The sequence below is a fragment of the Camellia sinensis genome, chromosome 9, assembly GCF_055761805.1.
Source record: "Camellia sinensis isolate YWXY chromosome 9, ASM5576180v1, whole genome shotgun sequence".
NCBI classification, from domain to species: Eukaryota; Viridiplantae; Streptophyta; class Magnoliopsida; order Ericales; family Theaceae; genus Camellia; species Camellia sinensis.
In genome coordinates, this window is record NC_138969.1 from 157,949,308 (window position 1) to 157,958,560 (window position 9,253).

The following is a 9,253-nucleotide window of genomic DNA, read 5'->3' on the forward strand; positions in this document are numbered from 1 at the left end:
AATGGCCGCAACCTGGGATGGGCCCGGCCCGTTTAGGCCCGTTCAGAATTGAGCCCTTAGGCCTAGGTTTAGGCCATCTTTTTAAAGCTCAACCCGTCTGGCCTGATTCGTGAGTCGATCCATCAACCTGTTTAAGGCCCACTCAAGACCCAGCCTGTCCGAGATTTAGTGTCTTTTTTAATGGAAAATAATATAATTTTGATAAAAAAAATTTTAAAAATGGTTAGGCCCAGGTTTATCGGCCCGTTCCGAGGCCCGACCCACTAGCCCACCCAAGGCCTCGAATATCCATGGGCCTGGGCCTAATTTTTTGACTCGTGGCCCAGTCTGAATTTTGGTGGAAGCCCGCAAGACCCGATATGAGCCGAGCCAGATTTACAACCCTATAGATTTAATACCCATGGTCACACGTGTGAGTTTGTGGTGGCATGCTTCCAATGGTAATAAGTTGTGGCTACACATCGACATTGTGCATGCCACTGGCTTGTGTAGACCTATTCATGTAGACGGACTTTTGGCGAAATTTTTTTTTATTTTCTGGTTTTGGCAAGGTGATATATGGTCCTGGTGTGTCTATTCAACTCTTGGCTTGCTTACCAAGTCTAGCACTGCCCTCCGAGCTATCTTCACCTATATATGCCCCATTCTCCAAATGAGAAAGAGCTATCTTCACCTATATATGCCCCATTCTCCAAATGAGAAAGAGAGAGAAATTTTTGGTATCCAAATTCAGTCAAATTAAAAGCACACCCTCACATTAATTTCGAATACAACAAAAAAGGTTTTTGATGACAAAAACACATGACGAAAAAAAATTTAGTCTCCAAATATATATGTTTTAGAGATAAAAGTAAGATTTCGCCTCCAATTATAATATTTTTAGAGAGAAAAATTAAATTTCATCACCAATGCTTAAAATCAATATAATAATAGGTGACAAAAAATTTATTCGTCTCTATATTTTATTTTTCGTCACAAAAAAAATTCTTGCCTTGAAAATTTTCGCAGAATATTTGGGCGCCATTTTAGAGATGAAAATTTTCATCACCATTATACAAAAATTTCTACAAGGAAATAATTTCGTCTCCTATAATTTTATGATGCAAAACGACGTCGTTTCATGCTATAAGTGAGAAGCCCTCTTTGTTTGCCCAAATCAGTTCTTATTTTGCAAAGCCCTCTTTAGTTTAGACATGAGTACCAATTTAAATGGATTTTTCTACCACCATTGCCACCACTTCAATACCACCACCATCTCTACCACCACGAATCCATTACCACCGTCACTACTGCTGCCACCACTCCACCACCACCACCTCTTCTCCACTTCCATTGCCACAATCGCCAGTACTCCACAACTACTGTCGCCACTATTCCACTACTGTTGTCACTCCACCACTACTATCACTACTACCACTGTCTATCTTCCACCACCACCATCATCACTCTACCACTGCCGCCACTAACTCTCTTCCACCACCATTACCACCATTGCCACCGCTGCCACTTTACCACCACCACCACCACCACCATCACCATCACCACCACGGCTACTACTTCACCACCACCATTACCACTACTGTCGCTACTCCACCATCGCCGCCCCCACTACTGCATCACCACCACTACCACCATCACCTCTCTACTACTTCCACCACCACCACCACTACCACTGCCCACCACTACCATTACCACCGTCGCTGCCGCCGCTACCATTTTTCTTCCACCACCATTGCCTTATTTTACCACTACCGTTGCCATCACTCCACTTCCACCGCCGCCACTAACACTCAACCTCCACCGAACCCATTTAAACCCCTTTATTAAATAGGTGAGTTTGAATCAATTTCATTTGATTTCAGTTTTCGAAAACTATTTTTCAAGTTTCAATACTTATTTTTTTAATTTTTAATGAATTTTTTAATATTGTAATCATTTTTTAATTGATTAAAATATTAAAAATTTTCACTAAAAGTTAAAAAAAAAAATACTAAATAAAACTCAAAAATTAATTTTCAAAAATTAAAACAAATTTTTAATACAAAACCTATTTTGATTCGTTCAATCCCGTCCATTTGCCACGTCTACACAAAAAAAAAAAAAAAAAAAAAAAAAATCTCAACAAATTCTTCCCAAAATTTCCCCTCCTCTTTTTGTTCTCCTCTTGCTCATCTCTCTCTTTCTCAGCAGCGTCTCTCTCTTTCTCTCTCGCGCGCTCACTCAGTCTCAATCACTTCTCTCTCTCTCTCTCTCTCTCTCTCTCTCATGTTCTTGTTTACGGCTGATGAACTGAATGCTGAATCAAACCCTTGTTCTCATCTCCATCTTTGTCTCTGGTCTCTCTCTCTCTCTTTGAACTTTGAAGACAACGAACGGTGAGAGGCATGATAAGCAACGACGTTAACTGTGGAGAGTGTCGACGTTGAAAATCGATGGGGACCTAGAGACGTCGACAATCGGCAACTACTTAGCGAGGATTTCATCTAATTGACGTTCATTGATCTCCGACAATGACAGTATCTACTCTTTCCGTTCATTCTTCGACGATACGACGAGACTGGTTCCGCCGCTTTCATCTACCAGGTAGTCTGTCTCTCTACCGCTCTCATCAACAAGGTAGTTCGTCCCTCTTTCTCCCTCGCCCCTAATTTATGAACCCTAACAATTTTTTTCTACACAGTGCGGTCATTGCTCTCAATCACTAGCGCCACTAGCTTCACTATTCTCAAGTAACTCCTTTTCACTCTCATTCTCTCTCTATTGCTCCCCAATTTGTGGCTTTGATTTTTTTTTTTTTTTTTTTTTTAAAGTAATTTTGAAGAGCTTATTTGGTGTGTGTATATATATGAACTTGATTCTTTGATAGTATAATTTTTTTTTCCCTCAGAATTTTAGTAATTTCTTTGATTCTTGTGGTTTTTGGAAATACTATGAAATTCCTAAATATATATATATATATATATATATCAGGATCACCGAGATTATCATACTCTGTTAGTGATTTAGAGTGTCTAATATACATTAGGTGAGATTTTGTAGCAGGGGAATAGGATGATTTATTGCTATAGCTAATTAGTAGTGACTAGGTGGATGGTTTGCTGCTATACATGGCTGGGTTTAGCTGTTGCACTTGGCTGAGTTCTTGCTGAATTATGTTGTCTCACTTGGCTAAGTTATTCTTCAGCAAACAAGGTTGTGCCATAGGTGTTTTGATTGTGTTTCTCCCGTGAGTTTCTTTGTTTGTGCTGCTCTTTTGTTCTGCTGGTTTCTCACAATGGTGCTTTTGATGTAAATAAACTACATAAGCTAAGAGCCAAAGGTGGGAACAAAACTGATACTGTTGTTAACATGATTTCCAAAGAAGAGCCAAAGAAAAAGATAACAAAATAGAAAGAAGAAAGGGTGGTTTTCTTCCATGTTCCAAAGGTACATTATTTTGCCTCATTCATCATCATTTTTTATTCAATGCTTGACAAATTTGGTTGATTTATATCATAATTAAAAAAAAAAAAAAAACAAACAAACAAACAAAGCAAAACAAAAAACCAAGAGGACTTCCTTTTTTCTGGTTCGTTTTATTGGGGAAATGCAAATCATCTATTGGATATCAGTAATAGGACTTCTGTTGGATTGATTTGTATGCTTAAACCAATCAAACTGTTAAAATCCAAAATTTAGATTTCATTCATTTTATATTCATATAATATATAATAATATAATTGAAGAAGAAGAAGAAGGTTATGTTATTGATGTTCTAAATGTAGTGTGCACGACTTAGTGAGAGCATGTCTCTCTTTCAATCCCTTCCCTTATTAAATGATGCCTTTTTCATTGCTATTATAGTGTTTTTCCCCCTTTCAAATTCTGGTTGTGTGTTGAGGTTTAACCATGACATGATGCGGTAACCTCTTATATTTAGAATTGTTAAAGAAAGTTTACTTGTCACTTTAAGATGATATATCGGAAAAAGTTATTGCTGAAAACTTCAAATGTTGTTACTTGTGATGCTAAGAAGTCACAGTTTGGACTTGCAAAAAATTTGAAAAAATAAAAGTAAAAGAAGTCAGTTTGAGAACTTTGTTTTCCTCATATTTTTATAGTGGGAAAAGCTGCTGGATTTTTATAGATGGTCCATTTTATTATACTAAAACACTATTTGATTTTTTCAGAATATGTTTTCTAAATAACTACACACTAGTTTGGTGAAAAAACTAGGTGTAGCTTGAATGGTTTGGTGAAACTAGTTTGGTGTTCATAGAGAAAGAACAAGCAGCCAAAGAAACTAGTAAAAGAAAAAATAAAATAAAAGAAAACTCATTCAATGGCCCATAGATTTTCTACTGTAATATTATTTTTGGAGTTTTGGCTACACAATCCTTAGTTGGCTACAAGCAAATCAACAAATTCATATTGTACGAACTAGGCCTCTAAATAATTTGGAGCTTGTTGCCCCTCTCCTACTTTTCCTTCAATTTTTGTATCCTAATAATATTTTGATTTCAATTACAATTCCTGCTGGTTAGAGTGCCAAAGACAAGCAACTTTGTTACTTGGGCAATTTGCTACTACAGATTCAGACTGTAAAGTGGAATGAAATAGCTTTTTTTAAATTTAAAATAAAATTTTAAATTTTTTGAACACATCCCATTCCACTATTATACACTCTCTGCTATAGTTTTATATATGATTTGTGGAGGTGCACATTGTTCAAAAAGGTATTATCCAACAACTAATTCAAATGCTTCAATCCCCACATACACCAGTGAGAGAGTCAACATTTGCATTGGGAGCTTGGCACAGGTTTTAATCCTAATTGAGATGTTTTTGTTTTGATTAAAAGAAAAAAGGTTTAATTTGAATGAGGTCTAAATATCATGGTTTTTTTTAATATTTATTTTCCTTAAGAGATTGAAAAGGTTTTGTGTAATTTTCTCTTTGCGAGCAAACAGTTGGCCGATTGGCCGAAATGTATTGTGCGGTGATCTTTTGAATTTTCCTTTAAATTGGTAAATTTCTAATTGGATTGTAGTGGTGAAGTTTTCTGAAAATAACTTAATGTATCTGATGCTAAAATTAATCTTTTTAACACAATTAGAGGTTTGGCATACCTCTAAGACCTCAGGAGGGACCAATGTAAGTTGTGAAAACTTACGAAATGAACACGGGACCCCTGGTTTGAAAACTATCAAAAAATATACTTTTCCAAAACTTAGGATTGAAATAGGCCATTGGGAATCAAAATCGTGTAACAGCCACAAGAAGGCCCAGGGAATAGCCCAAACACTTCGGGAGGGACCAATGTAAGTTGTGAAAACTTATAAAACTAGCACGGGACTTTGGATTTGAAAAATGCATTTTCCCAATATTTAGACTTGAAAATAGGTCATCGGGAGCAAAAATCGTGAAATAGCCATGAGAAGGCTCAGGGAACACCCTGAACACCTCGGGAGGGACCAATGTAAGATGTAAAAACTTACGGAACTAGCACGAGACTCTGGATTTGAAAACTATGTCAAAAGATGCATTGGGGGGCCAAAATCGTGTAACTGCCACAAGAAGGTCCAAGATCAATGTAAGTTGTGGAAACTTATGGAACTAGAACGGGACTCTCGGTTTGAAAATTAAGTCAAAAAATGTACTTTTCCAACACTTAGGCTTGAAAATAGGCCATCGGGGGGCCAAAATCATGTAACAACAGCGAAAAGGCTTGGGGAACACCTCAAACACCTCGAGATAGACCAATGTAAGTTGTGGAAACTTACGGAATTAGCACGGGACTCTTGGTTTGAAAATTAAGTCAAAAAATTCATTTTTCAACACTTAAGCTTGAAAATAGACCATCGGGAGGCCAAAATCGTGTAACAGCCATGAGAAGGCCCGGGAAACACCCTGAACACCTCGAGAGGGACCAATGTAAGTTGTGGAAACTTACGGAATTAGCACGAGACTCATGGCTTGAAAACTAAGTAAAAAAATGCACTTCTCCAACACTTAAGCTTGAAAATAAGCCATCGAGGGAGCCAAAATCGTGTAATAGCCACGAGAAAGGCCGGAGAACACCTTAAACATCTCAAGAGGGACCAGTGTAAGTTGTGAAAACTTACGGAACTAGCACGAGACTCCTGATTTGAAAACTAAGTCGAAAAATGTATTTTTCCAACACTTAAGCTTGAAAATAGGCCATCGGGAGGCCAAAATCGTGTAACAGCCACGAGAAGGCCCGGGAAATACCCTGAACACCTCGGGAGGGACCAATGTAAGTTTTGAAAACTTATAAAACTAGCACGGAACTCTCGGTTTGAAAACTAAGGCCAAGTTTGGCATCTTTAATAAAAGTCAAAAAGTCACTATCTTATTTAAGTCACATCATCTTATTTAAGTCACATCACCTCTCTACCACATTACTTTAAACTCAACTCATATTTCATAAAAAGTCAAAAAGTACACTTATTTAGAACATCCCAAACAAAAAATGCACTTTTCCAACACTTAAACTTGAAAATAGGCCATCGAGGGGCCAAAATCGTGTAACAGCCACAAGAAGGCCCGAGGAACACATCAAACACCTCGGAAGGGACCAATGTAAGTTGTGAAAACTTACAGAACTAGCACGGGACTCCCAGTTTGAAAACTAAATCGAAAAATATATTTTTCCAACACTTAAACTAGAAAATAGGCTATCGGGGGGCTAAAATTGTGTAACAGTCACGAGAAGGCTTGGGGAACACCTCAAAAAATTTGGGAGGGACCAACGTAAGTTGTGAAAATTTATAGAACTAGCACAGGACTCTCGGTTTAAAAACTAAGTTAAAAAATGCACTTTTTCAACACTTAAGCTTGAAAATAAGCCATCGGGGGGGCCAAAATCGTGTAACAATCACGGGAAGGCTCAGAGAATGCCTCAAACACCTCGGGAGGGACAATGTAAATTGTGAAAACTTACGGAACTAGCATGGAACTCCCAGTTTGAAAATTAAGTCGAAAAATGCATTTTTTCAACACTTAAGCTTGAAAATAAGTCATCGGGGGGCCAAAATTGTGTAACAGCCACGAGAAGGCCTGAGAAACACCTCAAAAATCTTGGGAGGGACCAATGTAAGTTGTGAAAACTTAAGGAACTAGCACAGAACTCCCGGTTTGAAAACTAAGTCAAAAAATGCATTTCTTTAACACTTAAGCTTGAAAATAGGCCATCGAGGGGGCCAAAATCGTGTAACAGCCACGAGAAGGCTCGGGGAACTCCTCAAACACCTTGGGAGGGACAATAATGTAAGCTGTGGAAACTTACAGAACTTGCATGGAACTCCCGGTTTGAAAATTAAGTTAAAAAATACATTTTTCCAATACTTAAGCTTGAAAATAGGCCATCGGGGGGCCAAAATTGTGTAATAGCCACGAGAAGGCCTGGGAAACACCTCAAACATCTCGGTAGGGACCAATGTAAGTTGTGTAAACTTACGGAACTAGCACGGAACTCCCGGTTTAAAAACTAAGTCAAAAAATGTATTTTTCCAACACTTAAACTTGAAAATAGGCCATCGGAGAGCCAAAATCATATAACAGTCGCGACAAGGCCTGAGGAACAACTCAAACACCTCTGGAGGGACCATTGTAAGTTGCGGAAACTTACGAAACTAGTACGAGACTCCCGATTTGAAAACTAAGTCAAAAAATGCATTTTTTTAACACTTAAGCTTGAAAATAGGTCATCGGAGGGCCAAAATCGTGAAAAAAACTACGAGAAGGCCCGGTGAATACCTCAAATACCTTGGCAGGGACCATTGTACTTGTGTAAACTTATGAAATTAACACGGGACTCCCGGTTTAAAAATTAAGTCAAAAAATACATTTTTTCAACACTTAAATTTGAAAATAAACCATCGGATGGTCAAAATTGTGTAACAACCGCAAGAAAGCTCGGGGAACACCCTGGACACCTCGGGAGGGACCAATATAAGTTGTGAAAACCTACGAAACTAGCACGAGACTCCCGGTTTGAAGACAAAGTCGAAAAATGCATTTTTCCAACACTTAAGCTTGAAAATAAGCCATTGGAGACCAAAATCATGTAACAGTCACAGGAAGGCCCGGGAAACACCTTGAACACCTCGGGAGGGCCCAATATAAGTTTTGAAAACTAACGAAACTAGTACAGAACTCCCGGTTTGAAAACTAAGTTAAAAAATGCATGTTAAATTGTATATTTGATTGATAAGATAATAATTGTCTAACTTGCATTCTTTTTCTTCTTTTTTTTTCTTTTTTTTCTTTTTTTGTTTTGTTGCAGATTCGAGGTTAGATATGGACGTGTTTGATAATCTGGAAAGTAGAAGCTTGCTCATTTTTGTGTTTTTGTTCATATTACCTTACATGTATTTTGATTGCATTGTAAATTTTATATTTTTGTGGGTATTACGGGACATGTTTGGTAATCCACACTTGATATTATATTTTTGTGGATATTAGTAGACATGTTTTTTGTGAATATTAGGAGACGTGTTTGGTAATTCGCATGCAGTTGATATTGTATTTTTGTAGATATAATGCTGAAATTCGACTGTGGTATTTATGAAAATGAACATATTTTTGGATTGATTTGTAATAGATATTTTATTGAACATGTTATTGAAATTCACAGGGAATTTTTAGTGAAAAGAAAAATTGAAAATTGAAAATATTATCCTCATTTAATTTTTTTTTAATTATTATTAGCAACGAAAAAAAATTGTTGCTATTTGTTTTCAAACAACATGGCGAATAGTTTTGTCACTAATGATATAGTTCCAAACAAATAATTTTGTTGCATTTATTGAATATTTCGTCGCTAAATTGAAATATTTGATGACAAAATATTTTTTTGTAATTGAAGAATTTTCTTTTGTGCTCATTTTAGTGACGAATTTTTTTGTCACCTAAATCTATATTATTGGTGAGGATAAATTTTGTCACTAAAACTTGTTCATATTTCGTTGCCAAAACAATTAAAATAAAATATTATCTAATTCTAGTGACGAAATTGATGTTATAGAGGACGAAAAATGCAACATTCAGAGATGAAAATTTTTGTCACCAAAAATGAAAAATAGGCGACGAAATAATTTTTCGTCATCAGGTACTTTTAGCGACAACGTATAGGCGACAAACGTGGTGACAAAATTATTTCGTCACAGATCACTTTGGTGACGAAAATTTAATGTTTGGAGACAAAATGAATTTGTCACCAAAGACTTTTTTTTGTTGTAGTTATAGCCCT

At 36.8% G+C, this 9,253-nt stretch overlaps 1 long non-coding RNA gene across 3 annotated transcripts; it reads left to right on the forward strand.

The window, feature by feature from the left end:
- The first annotated feature begins 2,111 nt into the window (after positions 1 to 2,111).
- LOC114287014 (uncharacterized) lies at positions 2,112 to 8,602 on the forward strand. Of its 3 annotated transcripts, none has more exons than XR_014340498.1 (4): positions 2,156 to 2,583; positions 2,681 to 2,729; positions 3,087 to 3,426; positions 8,288 to 8,602. It is a non-coding gene; the product is annotated as an uncharacterized LOC114287014 (long non-coding RNA). The 3 variants fall into 3 exon arrangements; XR_014340499.1 differs by having other exon boundaries at positions 3,307 to 3,426; XR_014340497.1 differs by lacking the exon at positions 3,087 to 3,426 and having other exon boundaries at positions 2,112 to 2,583.
- Positions 8,603 to 9,253: the final 651 nt, after the last annotated feature.